This window comes from Lepisma saccharinum, unplaced genomic scaffold (genome assembly GCF_977018435.1).
Source record: "Lepisma saccharinum unplaced genomic scaffold, izLepSacc3.1 HAP1_SCAFFOLD_127, whole genome shotgun sequence".
NCBI classification, from domain to species: Eukaryota; Metazoa; Arthropoda; class Insecta; order Zygentoma; family Lepismatidae; genus Lepisma; species Lepisma saccharinum.
In genome coordinates, this window is record NW_028142943.1 from 642,170 (window position 1) to 659,201 (window position 17,032).

Genomic DNA, 17,032 nt, shown 5'->3' on the forward strand with positions numbered 1-17,032 from the left:
TTTACTAATACACAACCCTCGCAGAAATCAGTGTACCCTCTTAAGGAAAAACCAGAAAGTGAAGTGTGTGAAGTGCAGTGTGATACTAACCTCGTAACTCCAAACAAAAATGATGATACGGTAAAAGATGAAGAAAAAATTAGTGTCAGTGTAGGCAATGCAACCACAATAAAAGGAAATGGTGAAAATGAAGAAACAATTGAAAACAATAAAGGTACCCTTCGAAAATCTACGAGGGAAAAAAAAGTACCAATAACACGTGATAATACTTTTTTATGGGTAAAGTAACCAGAACACTGGATGGTATGGTAAGCTCTAAAAAGTCAGAAACCTTGAACATATTTCATCAAAATGTTCAAGGCTTAAATACAGATAAGAAAATGATGTTAGAAATCCACCTATCAAATTTCTCAGAAAAAATAGATGCACTATGCCTCACAGAACATTGGCTAAAGCAAGAACAACTCAAATATATAAATATCCCATGTTATAATCTCATATGTAGTTATGCTAGGCCAACCATAAGTAGGGGAGGGTCATGTATATATGTAAAGAACGACATAGAGGCAAATGAGTGCACAAAATTTTTGCATCTAAATTTAGAAAAACATTTCGAAGCATGCGTAATGGAATTACCAAAACATAAACTGGTTATTGTATGTATATACAGAACCCCAGACAGCGACTTAAAAATATTCATAAAACACCTGGATATCATCTTAAATTACTACCAACAGAGTAACAAACTTGTAGCAGTTATTGGCGATCTAAATATAGACTTTCTAAAAGGAAATCTAAACAATAATTTAAACACACTCCTTAACATGTATAATTTAGAACACATGGTCAAGCAACCCACAAGAATCACCAAATACACAGAAAGTGCACTTGACCAAATACTCATAAACCAACACCTATGTAATTGTGAGACATCTGTATTTGACACAGGTTTCTCTGACCATCAAGCTCAAATGTTTTCTTTATCACCAACCACAGTGACTAATCCAAAACACAGTACCAAAAATGAAACACAAGTTGTAAGCAGAAGGTCATTCAGCAAACAAAATATTAATTATTTTCATTATTTATTAAGCAAAGAAACATGGAGTGATATTCATGAGTCCAATGATACAGATGAAGCATATAATTCATTTCTAAAAACGTTCACTTATTATTTCGAAATAGCTTTTCCCAAGAAACAAGTTAGAACTTCAGCAACCCAAAAGAACCACTGGATAACACCTGGAATTATTAAATCTAGTGAAAGAATGAGATATCTAAGCAGAATCAGAAAAGATGGAGATGCCACAGCTGATTTTGAAACATATTTCCACAAGTACAAGTCAATCTATAGGAAAATAATAAAAAAGGCTAAGCAAATGCACAATGAGAATACCATCATAAATTCCAAAAATAAATCTAAAACAATGTGGCAAATTGTAAACACAGAGCTACATGAAGGCAGCAAAAGAAAAGAAAATATTACACTACAACATAATTCTGAGACTGTAAAGGAACCTCTCGAAGTTGCAACATTATTAAATGAATACTATGCAAATGTTGCGAAAATGTACTCCACCCCCAACACTAATACCAGTCACAACACAAACAACTTAAAGAAATTAGGAACGTGCACCAAAACAATGTACTTGCATCCAGCAACTACTATGGAGGTTGAAAAAATCATACAGAAACTCAGACCTACTTGGTCGAGTAGTGTAGATGAAATCCCCACTTATATTGTCAAACAATACAAAGAATATATTGCAATCCCACTGTGCCACATAATCAATTTGTCCTTCACCGCAGGAGTTTTTCCACAAAAGCTGAAGGAAGCAAAAGTAATTCCAATATACAAGAAAGGAGATAGAAACAACTTAACCAACTACAGACCAATATCTCTCCTCTCCCCATTCTCGAAAATTTTAGAAGCTACCATGAACAATCGAATTGTATCATTTTTAGAAAAACGACAACTTATTTCAAATACTCAGCATGGCTTCCGCAAAGGGAAATCAACTGAAACTGCTGTGTTTCAATATTTGGAATATATAAGAGAAACATTAGACAAAACGGGACAATGCACGGGACTCTTTCTAGATTTGACAAAAGCCTTCGACCTAGTACCCCATGAAAAACTATTACAAAAAATAAAACATTATGGCATAAGAGGCATCGCACATGATTGGCTCACATCCTATCTTAGCAATCGCATGCAAATAGTCGAGATTATCCACAGAAAGGATGACGGTGTGCAATCTAGCTTTGTCTCAAAACCCTGCACAATATCAAGTGGAGTTCCACAAGGTTCTATTATTGGAACATTACTCTTCTTAATATATATTAATGATTTGCCAATAAATTTAAATTCAGCAAAAAACACTCTTTATGCAGATGATACAAGTGTAGCCTTCAGCGGTGGTAAGGAACAAACCCTTAACTCTAATATCAAGCATGTAACAATCAAACTCAGCAAATGGTTCTCTGACAATAATTTAGTATTAAACAGCAGCAAAACTGTGGCTGTCAATTTCCATCACACAAGGAATAAAATGATAAATGAACCAAATGTTACATTAGGTAATATGACAGTAAATCACGCTAAAACAGTCAAATTCCTGGGAGTATGGATTCATGAAAGCTTAAAATGGGACCCACACATAGATCACCTCTCCGCAAAACTAGGTAAAATTATATTTGGCATTAATACACTGAAAACAATATCAAACTTAGAAACATTGAAAATACTATATTACACCATGTTTCAATCTTTATTAACATACGGTATAATCTTCTGGGGAAATTCCACTAATAGTAATAAAATTTTTGTGCTGCAAAAGAAAATTGTCAGAATAATAGCAGGAGCTAAGAGAAATACACCCTGCAGAAGACTGTTTAAAAATTTAGGCATATTACCCTCACCATGCTTGTATATACTTCATCTGCTGATGTATGTGAAAACTGACTTAGATTTCTTCAAATGTAACAACTCTTCACATAAATATTATACAAGGAATGGCAGCAACCTCACAATACCATCACACAACACCACATTATTTGAGAAAGGACCTAAATACATGGCTGTTCACTGTTTCAATAACCTTCCGAGTGACATAAAAATAATAGAATCAGCTACCTCATATAAAAAGCATGTAAAAAAATACCTATTAGATCATTGTTTTTATTCTGTTAAAGAGTACCTGACAATAAATTGCAAATTGTCACATTTTAAATGAACTCCTAGGACATGTATATGTATGTATTGATTTTATCTATTATATGTATGTAAATTTAATGTAAACCTTGCAACTAACAGCAAGAACAAGGAGAATCAATTATAATGTAATCAATGTTTTTTTAAATGTTATGTATAATATCTTCATACTTGTACCTATTTGAAAATAATTATTAACGGTAATGTGCTGACATGTTCCATACCATGTGTGGAAAACAACCACTGTACAATGGTCAAAGGAATTAAATAAATCATATCATATCATATCATATCATAGAGGCGACAGAAAGCTGACAATGCCAAACCTCATCCAATCCCCTCTCCCCTTCCCCTACCCACTAATCCCCGCCACTACTTCAGCTCGATCACCAGGTCTAAACACAAAGAAGAATGTGTGCCTTATCAGTACTAAATCACAGCGTTGGAAGCTTGGAGGAAAACAGCATCGTAAATACCAAGCATTTATTGTGTCTGTCAACTGAAGAGCGAACATGTGTTTGGGTGAGCCCAAACACCTGACATATTCCGAGAAAGGAGGGGGTGGGGGGATTTGGAATTTTCGAAACATGATTGCAAAACATGTTCCCGAACGAACTGTCAGTGTTTCAACCTCAATATACATATATAAGTGTGGCAAACCCTCGATAATTGTATCTAAAGCTGTTTGTAACATATGTGTTACAGCGGCTACAAGGGACATACTTTTTTTGTAACATATGTGTTACGGCGGCAAACTAAGGGTTAAACGGGGGGGGGGATCTACAATTTTGTAAAAACAAAATTCTCTGACATTCTCAGGTTTTCTAGACCAACAACCAAAATTTTCCAAACCACATTGTTAAGGCAATAAGTGTACATAAACACGATGGGAAGAAGGTCACTATATTTTAGTAAACAGTCACACTTAGAATCCCACTTAAGTAAGATTTAGAATATTAATTTCACATATGAAGATAACAACATGAAAAGGGAAACTGTAAACAGTAATTGAGTGTTAGTTCGTGGGACTGGAGCAAGTAAGCATCAGGAAGGAATGAGCATTTACATTACAGCCACTCACATTACGCATGATTCACATCTACACTCAAGTAACGCTCAGATCACCCTCCCCTTACGGTGCGGTCAAATATTGTTGAATGATTTTTAAATAGAAGAATTCACATCTAGCTGTCCGGTCAAGGTTCGCTTCGATCAAGCTCAGCTCGTACTTCGGTCAGGATCAGAATATTTGACTGGAGCGTGAGGGGGCAGAGCTTGACTTTGTAATGACCTTTTTTGTATGGATTAAAATCCTGAAATCAAGAAGCTAACCTGTTGACGGTCATATTTTTCTGGACAACAAAATTGTCATTTGTGTGCGTGTGTGTGCAAAGCGAAAGGAGGTGTATTGGTCAACCCTATGCCAAGGCAAAAAAAAATATTCTTGATATCTACACGAACTTGTTCTTCGTTTTTATGAAATACTAAACAAAATTATTCCCTTTTTTACGACTTTTCACATGATCATGGTAGCTACGATTTTTTGATTATGAAATTCCCTGACTTTTCCAGGTTTTCCAGACCAGAAATAAAATTTTTCCAGACATGTTTGTCGTCATGATTTTTGTTTTTGAACCTCATGTTTTTCAATTAAATATGCAGGCACATTAATTATTATGAATATGAATATACACAGTTATTAGCTGAAAATTTACCAAGTGATTAATATAATGCTATTCAATGAAAAAATAAATAACTATTGTACTTCCCCATTTTCACTAAGTCATTACAATAAAGGTGGTGTAAAAAAATCAATAAAAAAATGTGGCATATATCAAAGCTTTACAATGTAACCTGTATACAACCTCAATTAGCCTATATCAATACAAATGAGAAACAACAGAAAATTAGGTCATGTACCTTTAGAAAATATGCAATAAGTTTAATGATTATATTTTTTAGTTTATTGAAAATAGTACATATTACGGAAATTCAGACCTTGAATAGGGCCAGTGACCAACCATACACCTAAAAAAAATATATACGTGGGCCATACTTTGGAATCAAATATCTCCATTATTTGAGTTTTCCACATGCTGGAACCAATTTTATATTACGGAAAACATTGAAATCTGTCTCTTAAAAGGTAACAGTTCCGAATGTTTTATGATATTTTTTTTTCAAATTTTCCTAGCAGGAACATTAATTATCATAGAATTTTGGCAATCATTGTGACACGAAATTTGAACTTTCCTTAAAATGAGCACTATTTGGATTCGAAAGAAATTATTTATGTTGAAAAACAAACCTTCAAAATGACCTTACTCAATCATACACGCTTCCCACAGACAAGGTATTCTCCGGTTGACAAGCGACAGTAAGTATCGTAAACTAGTGGGAATGAATGTAGAAATAAATCGGAAACTTAGTAGAGTGCATTCAGGGTCTTTATTTTCATTCTAAGACAACCAAACCTGACATTCCTAACCTAACCACAAAAGCATATATTCACAAAATCTTAAGTAATCGCTAAAACTCTGCAGTATGTGTTAACAGACATAAATCGAAATCGAACCATATAAAAACTGGTCCGAAATAGAGGAATTAAACGTATGCTGGTCACACATCGTTGTTAGGTTAGGAATGTTGGTTTCGGTTTCATGCCGATAGTAATTTTACGTATTGTTTGCATGTAGAATGAAATTATGCTGAAAAGTGGTGAAAATGAGCCCAAGTTCCTTTTGTTTTTTTACGATTTCATCATGCTACGTATACGTATATTTATTACAAAATAAAGTGCTCTCCTGTGCTTTGCACCATGCCATGAAAGTATAGGGGGTGTTCAGTTAGGGACACACACTTTCTTGATCACTGCCGAAGGTGGGAGTGATGTGATCAGCATCATGCTCCTGGCTGCCATTAGCCACAGTTTCCTCCAGATATCTACTTTATACAATGCTGTGGTGGGTGCCGGAGCCACTTCAACAAGTGGAAAAAATCCAAGTTCTCCCCCACCGAGGATTGAACCTGGGTGTCTCGCATGGTAGTCAAGACACCATAACGATTTTTTTTTAGGAATACTCCTATGTGGTAGTATTCCCACTTATTTACATTTTCTCAATTTTCACGTATGTCAATTTTCTCTGTTTTCTGTATTCTCATTGAGACAAACACAAACAAACATCCATGTCCGAACCAAACAATTCGGGACCCCTGGCATATAGTGTGTTGTGCTAATCACTCCGTCACGAAGGTCGACTGAGCTACAGCAACTCATATATTTATATTTAAATTAAATTTATATTTATTATCATTCTTGTAGTTGAGGGTTGTTCATTGGAAGGGGGTGGGGTCTAGAAACGGTATAGAAATAGCATGATTTCATACCATCTAACATACCGGTTCCCCTCATTCCCTGCTCATGTATGTGTGTCATTGTGTCCACTAAAGGGATGCAGGGGGGTAACTTGACAATTTACTGGGGTCGAACCACATTTCTGTTTTACTAGTCATTGAATTCATACTATGGGAATGAGACACGTGGTAAGAGATAATTCAGGTACTCATGTTTTCCGCGAAGCTGTTTTAAGTAATTTTCTTTCTATTAATTTCGGTAGCCACTGCCACCATCCTCATTGTAACCCCACAAATCTTCTCTCTCTCTCTCTCTCTCTCTCTCTCTCTCTCTCTCTCTCTCTCTCTTTTTCTCTATCTCCCTCTGATAAGGGGCAGTTGGGACCTGGAGGAAACTACTTCGGTGGGACAATTGTGTCACAAAACGAATTCCAACGTGAGTTCCTGAATTAATCATTTAACTTCAAAATAAGCTTTGTACAATTTTCTTTTAAAAAAATATGGGACATTATTTTTTTAATAGTTGACGAAAAAATTGCTGATTTAAGTTTGTATCCTGACAAAAAAAAGTTCAAAGTCACTTTATGATCAGAACAGCTGCTGTGACTAGGGCTACAGGTTAAAGTGAGATTTCACATTCACACCAGAAAACCTATTGAATACAAGGCGATAGCAATAAACTCATCATCATCTCTGAGGCTCATTACTGTGTATGTTATTTCATAATTAATTTTTGTTTTGGAACTGATCAAGAGAATGAATTCAGTATAGATTCTTCTGTATTATAGTAATGATACTTGTTTGCTAATGCTACTTGAGTACGTATGCTGAAACAGAAAAATATTTCTAACAAAAAATTAAAATCTTCCAACTGGCCTCGTGCTTTAATTCAGTGGTGTTGAAAGATTATGTATGAGCTTCAAAACATTATTCACTTACAAAGTTTCAGAGTTCCACTGTATAGGCTGGTATAGGGTGTGATTGTGTGCTGAGAGAGAGAGATGTAGATCACTCATGTAGAATATATTCTAACAAGGCAGGTCTGTTGTGCATAAAGGGTGTGTCAGAGAGAAATAAATTTGTTGTACAAATTCAAGTGTTCATGAACCAGAAAATGTTATTTTAGTAGCCTACACTATGTTGCCATTCATCACCGGACACCTCACAAAAAGCGCTCGGGAACGTCTGTGCACATCATACAACCTATAAAAGGCGTTGCCAGTTGAGAATACACTCATACCAGCTACAGCAGGCAATATGGACAGACAACATGAACTGAATAAGACCGAAAGAGGGATGATCACTGAAGCCCACAGGTTTGGACATTCGACCCGTGATATTTCTAACGAATTTCAGATACCCTGGTCAATAGTGAGTGATGTTATCGTGAAGTGGAAGCAAGAGGGGGTCATGACATGCTGACCCACACCCAGAAAAATGAAAATATTAATAGATCGTGACCATTGATGCTTGAAACGTGTGGTGAAGTCAAACTGGAAGGCGTCGTTACAGATGGTGGCACAAGAGTTTCGACCGGCTTCCAGTAGTACTGCAAGTGATCGTACTGTCTGCCGGGAGATCGTTGCACTTGGTTTTCATGGTCGCGCAGCAGTTCACAAGCCGCATATCACAGCACGCAATGCGACCCGTCAGTTACAGTGGTGCAAAGAACACTGCCATTGGACTCTCGAACAATGGAAATCCGTTAAATTGAGTGATGAATTGCGCTACCAGATGTGGCGGTTTGATGGATGTGTGCGAGTGTGGTGTATGCCCGGTGAACACTGTTTACAGGACTGTATCTTACCCACAGTGAAATTCGGCGTAGGTGGCATCATGGCGTGGTCCTGGTTTTCGTGGTATGGTCTTGGTCCTCTTGTTTTAGTTCGGGGATACATGAATGCCGATCCATACCAAAACGTTCTGGACAATTCTGCGCTACCAACATGGTGGGAAAAATTCGGCATTGGCCCATACCTGTTTCAGCATGACAAACTTACCCCTTCAGTTCTCTCTGAGATGATTACATAAATACGCAAGAATGATGGCTAGGGTTTTCCCGATTCATTTGATTGCCACTTGAGTGTTGTAATTCACATTTGTATCAATAACAATGGTGAGATCTGTCACGTGTGTCACTTCAATAAAATGGGTTCTCATTTACATCTTAAACGAATATCACTTAGCCTACCAAAATATATTACTTTTTTAAAAAAAATTAAAAATGCTGAATAATCTCAAATTATTAAATTCAAACTGGAAATATTTTTTACTTCCATTTTTAAATTATCAGGAACTGAGATAAATGAAATCACGTTGAAACAATTACATTGTTTTCCATTTATGTGCGCACTTGCTAGCTCTAGTCTTTTTGAGTTTCGTTCATAGTACCAATATCGTTGAATTATTTCGTAAAAGCACTGAAATATTGCAGTACATCCCTTCTTTTCAGTTTAATCCGATATTATAGCAAAGAAAAACTATCCGATGCTGCTTACAGAAGGGGGAAGTTATACAGTTACTGAGGAACAAATTACAGTAACAAGAGACATTTCACAGCACACAACTGACAACAGCAAACTGTCAGCAATAGGAAGGAATGCTCCTCCTAAAAGCATATCTTCCCACTACTGGAAGATCCACCCCTCTTCCGAGGTGTGTATATATGGCTTTGGAATTCAGGTTTACTGAACGAGAGATGAAACATACGATAACCTTGAAATTCCTGGCACCTGGCACCAACTGCCCACTGACAGGAGACAAATTTAGTACAACAACTTTCTCTTTTCCTGTTCATCTATTGTTTGCAAGAATTAATGTATCAAAGAATGGGCCTCAAGAAAGCAGTTAAGCGATTATTTCCTGTGGTCTAACTGGCACAAAATGCATAAAATTATCTATTTGTTGATCATTAAATTCTAAAGATGGATTATGCTCAAATATATATTTTTTTAATCTGTAAAACTAACCAGCACTTCAAAGCAATGTTAATATTTTGCACATGCTGTACTCAACCATGGCACAATATTTTCATAAGGATTTTCACATGAACTCTACATGTATTTCTCCTGAGTTTTCCAGAATCCTCAAATTTTTCAAAAGTATTTACTAAACAGTACAATATTATTTTAAAATTTATTTTACAATGAAGTCCTCCATTTTCCCTCATAGCCATACCATCTTCACCTTTTTTATTGTTATTAGAGACAGGGCAGGTTAATCAGTACTCTATAGAGGTTTTGGTCAATATAGGCATATCAGTGTATCAGTAATATTACTGGCAAATTTTCCGATTAAATATATTTATAAATACTCTGTGATTTAGAGCAACATTCCACAATTTTGTAACGATTTTATGAATAAATACATATTTATTTATTTACTATTTGGATTATACCACTGAAAAACAGCATGCATGCCACATACAGAAGTTTAATATAATAATTCCAAATTGCACAATAAAAATACAATAAAATTACTACGTGATAAAATATGGGTACCTGGGGGAAACCCTGGGGGGTAAAGGCAGTCAGGGGTGTGATGCTGATGACATCACCCCCACTCAGAACCGGTAGGGCATTACCCCCACACCGCCTATACGCCTTCATGGCATGGTGCTAAGCACAGGGGACCACTTTACCATTGCCACTCTAGGATTATGATAAAATTCAAGTATAATTCCCGGTTTTCAAGATGAACTTTCTAAAAATTCAAGGATAAAAGCACATGTTTGATTTCTATTTCAACATTACACACACATACATAAATTAACAATATAAAGGGTCTGTGCGATTCCAATATATTCAAAAATTCGAATTCAATTAAATGGTATTTATAATTAAAATATTTCATTTAAGGTTCAAAGTTTAAATTTGCCATTTCGCATACTCAGACTCGAAATACATCTACAAACACAAGTCACAATGTTACGGGATATACTGGTGAGGAGTTTAAATTATTTTGGAGTACGGGCTGTGTATTCGAGCTGTTGTTCATACCATGAACTTCATTGTTAACCTCTTAACTGGGTATGACGTAATACTCTGTTCTGGCTCTACTGATTTATAATGGGCATGACGGGATACTACGTTCTCATGTTCTTACTGCTGATATCTGTTGTGTATGACGAGATACTTCGTAAAATTACTTTCTTCTTTGTTTCACCAGATGGCTCTGACTTCCAGACTGTTGTAACCGTTAGAGTTAGCGGGAAGCAACGAACACAGCCCGACGTTCAGTTCTATCGCGTATGCAATAATGGCTCAGGCAAATCGGAAGCGACGGCGTTTTTTTCCTGCTGAGGAAATCCGAGATATATTGGATTGTGACGACGAATCGGAAGAGTTTTCGGGTGAATCTAGTAATGATGGCTGGTGCAGTTCAGATAATGATTATTCCAGCAGTGAGGCGCATCTTGTAAGTGGGACAGACAATGAAGAAGAGGAAGAATTGGAACCTGCATCAAAGAGTTTCATAAGTAACGGAGGAGTTAGACCAAAGTTTCCATTTGTTGCAGTGAGTGGTTTGCATGCTCAATTTGATGATGAAAAAGACGTTGTAGAGTACTTTGACACATTTATAGGCAGTGATATGTGTCAGTTGATTGCCGAGCAAACAAATAAGTATGCAAGTCAGTTTTTGTTGGCACATCCCAACTTGAAGGCTCGGTCTCGAGCAAGAGACTGGGTTCATACAAATAAAGACGAAATAAGAACTCTGATTGGTTTGTTGCTATTGCAAGGAATTGTTCACAAACCAGAGAATGGCATGTATTTTTCTAAACGTGTTTCTATTATTACACCATATTTTCTAGAAATTATAAGTGAAAAGAGATTTCATTTGCTTCTGAAGTTCCTCCATTTTGCTGATAATTCTAAATTTGATCCCCTTATGCACAACAAAAAGCTGTACAAGATTCATCCTATTCTTGACCATGCAAAGACAAAATTTTCATCTGTATACACTCCTGAACAAAACATATGTGTCGATGAATCGCTTCTTCTCTGGAAAGGGCGACTGGGATGGAAGCAATACATCCCTTCAAAAAGAAACCGCTTTGGAATGAAAGTGTACAAGCTCTGTGAAAGCAACTCAGGATATGTGTGGAATTTCGTAGTGTACACTGGAAAGGACACTGATTATGGACAAAGACATCCTGGTGAACAAACTTCTTCACGAATTGTGTTGGAACTTGCCAATAACTTGCTTGACAAGGGATATTGCCTGTACCTAGACAACTGGTACACCAGTCCCAAACTAATTGACACATTATGTGCTCGAAACACTGATGTTGTTGGGACAATGAGAACCAACAGAAAGGAGTTCCCTCTGTCAGTGAGGAGTGCCAGATTGAAAAAAGGAGAAACAGAGGCAGCATTTCGAGGTAAACAGATGATCATGAAATGGAAAGACAAGCGGGATGTTACACTGGTCAGCACATTTCATGATGACAGCATGGAAAATGTAACATCAAGAAAAGGAATTGTACAGAAACCATCTGTTGTACTTGATTATAACAAAAACATGGGAGGCGTAGATAAAAATGATGGTCAAATTGGCATCTACACAATGGCTAGAGAGCATTTGAAGAAATATTATCAGAAGATGTTCCGCTATTTACTTGATCTTGTGTGCCTGAATGCCTTTATATTATACAAGAAAAATGGTGGACAATTGTGTAGGCTTGATTTTCTCATGGTATTAGCTGAAAACTTATCCTCATCTGGTGGGGTACAGAAGTCTGCCAGCAGGGGCCGTCCGTCTAGAATTCCAGCACCAAGTCGACTCATGCGACGATGTTTTCCAGACACGCTGCCTGCAACTTCTAAAAAGTACCCTACAAGAAGATGTGTTGTATGTTGGAGCAATGGAAAAAGAAAGGAAACATCGTATTGGTGCCCTGACTGTGAAAAAGCTCTGTGCGTTGTGCCATGTTTTCGTGAATATCACACTGACAAAAGTTTAAAACTATGAACTATTTTAGGTGTAACTATTGTATTTGAAAGCATTGTAATTGAAAACATTGTAGTTGTAAACATTGTAACTTTATAATTGTAAACAATATATTTGTGAACATTTCATTTGAAATCTCGACATTGTAAAAACATAGATGATTTTAAACCGAACTAAATATAAACATTCCTTTTGTAACCATTGCAATTGTAAACATTGTAATTGTAATCATTGTAATTGTAAATCTCGCATATTGTAAAAAGTACAACAAGGACCAATAAAAGAATAAACAATACATAAATGGTATGCCATGGAGCACAGAAATATTAACTAAAATATTGGTTTACGAAATTCATCAATTTATCAACAAAAATTCCCAGGGCAGATTGGGCTTTCAACGAGGAAATTACCCAGTTAAGAGGTTAAATTCCAAGGAAGGATCACTATTCTAAACTGTATTTCATTCTGGATTGCACTGTCTACATTTGGACTTTCACATGGGAAAAACCTCTTGAAATCTACATGAACAGGAAACAAAAGACAATTTGCGGTGAAGATATTCAACCATGATGGGCAGTACACTTACCAGCTCCCACCATACTATATACACACTGTAAAAAAAAATTAGCATCACTGTATTCTTATTACGAATGTTGACAATTTTGAGTTTCGCATGCAATCATCTTTCCTGCACAACTTGAAATCAATTGATTGAAGCATTGGTGTGGTATCACTGCATAGTGTGGTGTTATTCTTTTGTTGATTTAGTGTTTGGAGTGTCCGCTAGAGGGTGTTGCAATCAGTTACTGCTGCAAGGCTTTGTAATCAATTGTCAGGAATCTGTAAAACGACTGTTAGTAGTGCAACTTGTGACGTGTTTTATGTTGCAACTACATGTTCATTATTGACAGTTTGGATACGTTATCATATTTGTGAAGTGTTCTGATGGTGTGTAGTGTATTTGAGCTTGTTTTCTCGAAAAAAATTGGCAGAAAGTGTGACATTTCACCACGTAAGCAAGGAATGGTTCTTGCTTTGCATATGGATGGTCATTCTCAGAGAGAAATTGGTCGACAACTTCAACTGAATCAATCCCCAGTTAGCCGCTGCCTGCAAAAGTAACAAGAACATGGAAAATCATCACTGAGAAGTCACTGTGGCAGAAAGAAAAAGACATCACCTTGACTGGATCGTATGATAAAGGACATGGCAGTGAAGAACAGAGGAATGAGTTCACGCCAAATTGCACATAAACTTCAAAATAAGGTGGGAGTAAATCTTACTCATGCTACTGTAGTATCCCGACTAAAGAAACAGGGTGTTTCTAAACACGTCCCATGTAAAAAACCCAGACTAACTGATGCACATGCAAAAGCTAGACGTGAGTTTGTCACACGTTATGGCGCATGGAATGATACAGATTGGGAACATGTGATATTTTCTGATGAAAAACGATTTAAATTGCCGGGAAATGACAGCTCAGTTAAATTGTGGATGCAGAAGGGAGAAGAACTTGCAGTTTAGAAAGTCAAAGGTTTTGTGGCAGTGTTATGATTTGGGCATGTTTCTCTGCAAAAGGGATTGGCAGGATGCATATTTGCACATGGACTGTTAAGGCTGATCAATATCTGGAAATCTTGAATCGGAAAGTTCTACAAACTGCAGGAGATCATTTTTCTGGACAGAATTTGGACTACTTTATTTTTCAAGACGATAATGCAACCTGTCACCGTGCTCAGGTGGTGAATAACTGGTTTCATGATATGAATATTGAAAGACTTTGGTGGCCGCCCAACTCTCCAGACATGAATCCTATAGAAAACCTGTGGGCTATTATGTGCAGAAAACTTGGTAATCAGACGTACAGGTCAAAAGAGGAACTTGTGGCAGCAATAGCACATGTTTGGAATGAAATTGAGGTCGAATATTGTCAAAATCTCATTCATAGCATTCCTCGAACGTTGGAAGCACTTAGGAAGGCCAGGGGTGGCCACACTAAGACTAGTCTTTGTGCGAAAACGTTCCACAAGCTATATTTGCAATAATTTTGTTATTAGTTCTGTCAAGTGCATTATGTATGTAACTATGACTTAAATAATAAAAATATATTGTACAGGTATAGTGTTTTATATAATTGTTAGGAAAACAAATCGACAAGTCGAATTAAATCAATAAAACAACTGATAATTCACGAGCGAAATGCTGACGATCAAAAATGATGAAGTGATGCTATTTTTTTTTACAGAGTGTATAGAGTGTATATATAAAAAAGTAAAGTGCTTCCCTTTGCTTTGCACCACACCATGAAGGCCTATAGGTTAGGGCCCCACACTTTCTTGACCACGGCCGAAGGTGGGGGTGAGGTGATCAATACCATGCCTCTGGCTGCCTATACCCCCCCCCCCCGAATTTCCCCACTTTATATGATGCTGAATAGGCACCAGAGCCACTTCAAAAGGAGGGGGGATCACAGTTCTCCCCTACGGGGGAACAAACCCAGGTCTATCGCATGGAAGTTAGACATTCTAATGACTGAGCTACCATGTCTCATTCCATTATATAAATCTGTAACTCAAATAGATGTGGATGAAAAACTGTATGTAAGCTAAAACCTTAATTAACTAAGTACACTACCAGTGTTAGTAGTCAACTGTATTGTAGTAAATCCTAGCAGTAGGATTCCCACATCATAGACTGTACTAATAATAGTTAATGGAATTCCAAGAACTGTGTTGCACTGTACTGATGAGCCTAATATCATTTCTCAAGTCACACACGTTATACAGTATTATGTGTTGTACATGTCACTGTGATGTGTATGATACACTTGTTTCCACTACTTCCAGGAAGAGGAAAAATAATAATATTTGTGGTGTTAAAAAGTTAGCCTATAGGTGTCTACTTTATCTTCAGAATGATGTTGCTTCTAGTTCCCTTGGTTCTTTGTCCATACCAAAAAGGATATATATTTTTGTGACGTGTGTGCAACAATCAGTATGCAATTGATAAGCCTCTGACTAGTATATAGAAGTGCCAAATTGGAATATTTCTTTATTATCTGGGTAGAGAAGATCCTGCTATTGGGTTCAACATGATTTTTAATGAGTTTACATTTTTTTTGCCAGCTGACAAGCAGATCAGAAAATCAAATCAAATGTATCATTTAAAAAAAAAAATTACATTGAAAAAGAAAGAAAGGGCAGATAATTTCTTATGCGGGGTTGGCAACACTGATGAAGTTGAGCATGCGCAGGAGCATATACTAGTATTCTGTGCTTGCAACAGAGATAGAATCGTCAGAGTGGGGTTGCGTACATCCGAGTAGCAGTAAGGTGAAATGGCTGACGTAATACAAAATTCTGCCAAATGTGAAGTGAGATCTGTCATACGATTTCTGAACGCCAAGGACAGAATGCAGCTGACATCCATCGGGAATTGTGTGCCATTTATGAACCGACAGTGATGAGTGAACGGAAGGTCAAGCAATGGTGCAGAGAGTTTCGGGAAGGGTGTTCAAATGTCCATAACGATGAGCGTAGCAGTGTTCAGACAGACAATCTGGTGAAACGCGTTAACGAGAAAGTGCGTTCCAATTGCTGGTTCACAATATCTGAACTCGCCAAAGAGTTTCCAAAAGTGTCTGCGAAAACAGTGCATCGAATTGTGACTGACAACCTGGGGTATCACAAACTGTGTGGGAGGTGGGTACCGCAAATGATGACAGACGCTCACAAAGAGCAAAGAAGGACAGCTGCACGTGATTTTTTGGCCTGTTGGGGGGGAGGATGGGGATGACCTCTTTTCACACATAGTGACGGGGATGTAACGTGGATATCGTACGCCACTGGGGAGTCAAAGCAGCAGTCAATGGAATGGCGGCACTCTGGTTCTCCTAAAGCGAAGAAATTCAAACAAACACCATCAGTTCAAAGTCATGGCAACCATGTTTTGGGACCAAAAGGGTGTGATTTTTGTGGAATTCTTGGAACCAGGACGACCGATTACAGCAGAGGTATATTGCGGAATACTGAATAATCTGCGACATGTCATCCAAAATCGGCGGATAGGAATGCTACGCTCTGCAATTTTTCTGATCCATGACAACGCCCGCCCATACACAGCTGCTCGTACTGTTGAGACAATTCAAAGATTTCGATGGGAACTATTCAATCATCCCCCTTACAGCCCTGACCTTGCCCCCAACGATTTCTTTATTTTTCTTCACCTGAAAAAGTGGCTTCCATCGAAGCATTTCAACGACAGTGACGTGCTCAAGACATCTGCACTCTCAGGCGGCAGATTTTTACGCAGAGGCTATATGGAAGCTTGTGCCACGCTATCAGAAATGTCTGGAGGTTAATGGTGACTACGTCGAAAAATAGCCAAGGTATGTACTTGTTTATCAATCACAAATAAATTTCTTCTCCTATAATTTTCTTGTTTTTTTAAAAAAATATCGGCCCTATTTTTTCGACATGGGCCTCGTATCTAAGTTCTAAATATGAGGTCTGG

At 37.3% G+C, this 17,032-nt stretch overlaps 1 protein-coding gene across 1 annotated transcript in view; it reads right to left on the minus strand.

The window, feature by feature from the left end:
* LOC145982335 (uncharacterized) overlaps positions 1 to 17,032 on the minus strand; it is an 87,091-nt gene that overhangs the window by 17,189 nt on the left and 52,870 nt on the right. The gene's annotated exons all lie outside the window — the stretch shown is intronic.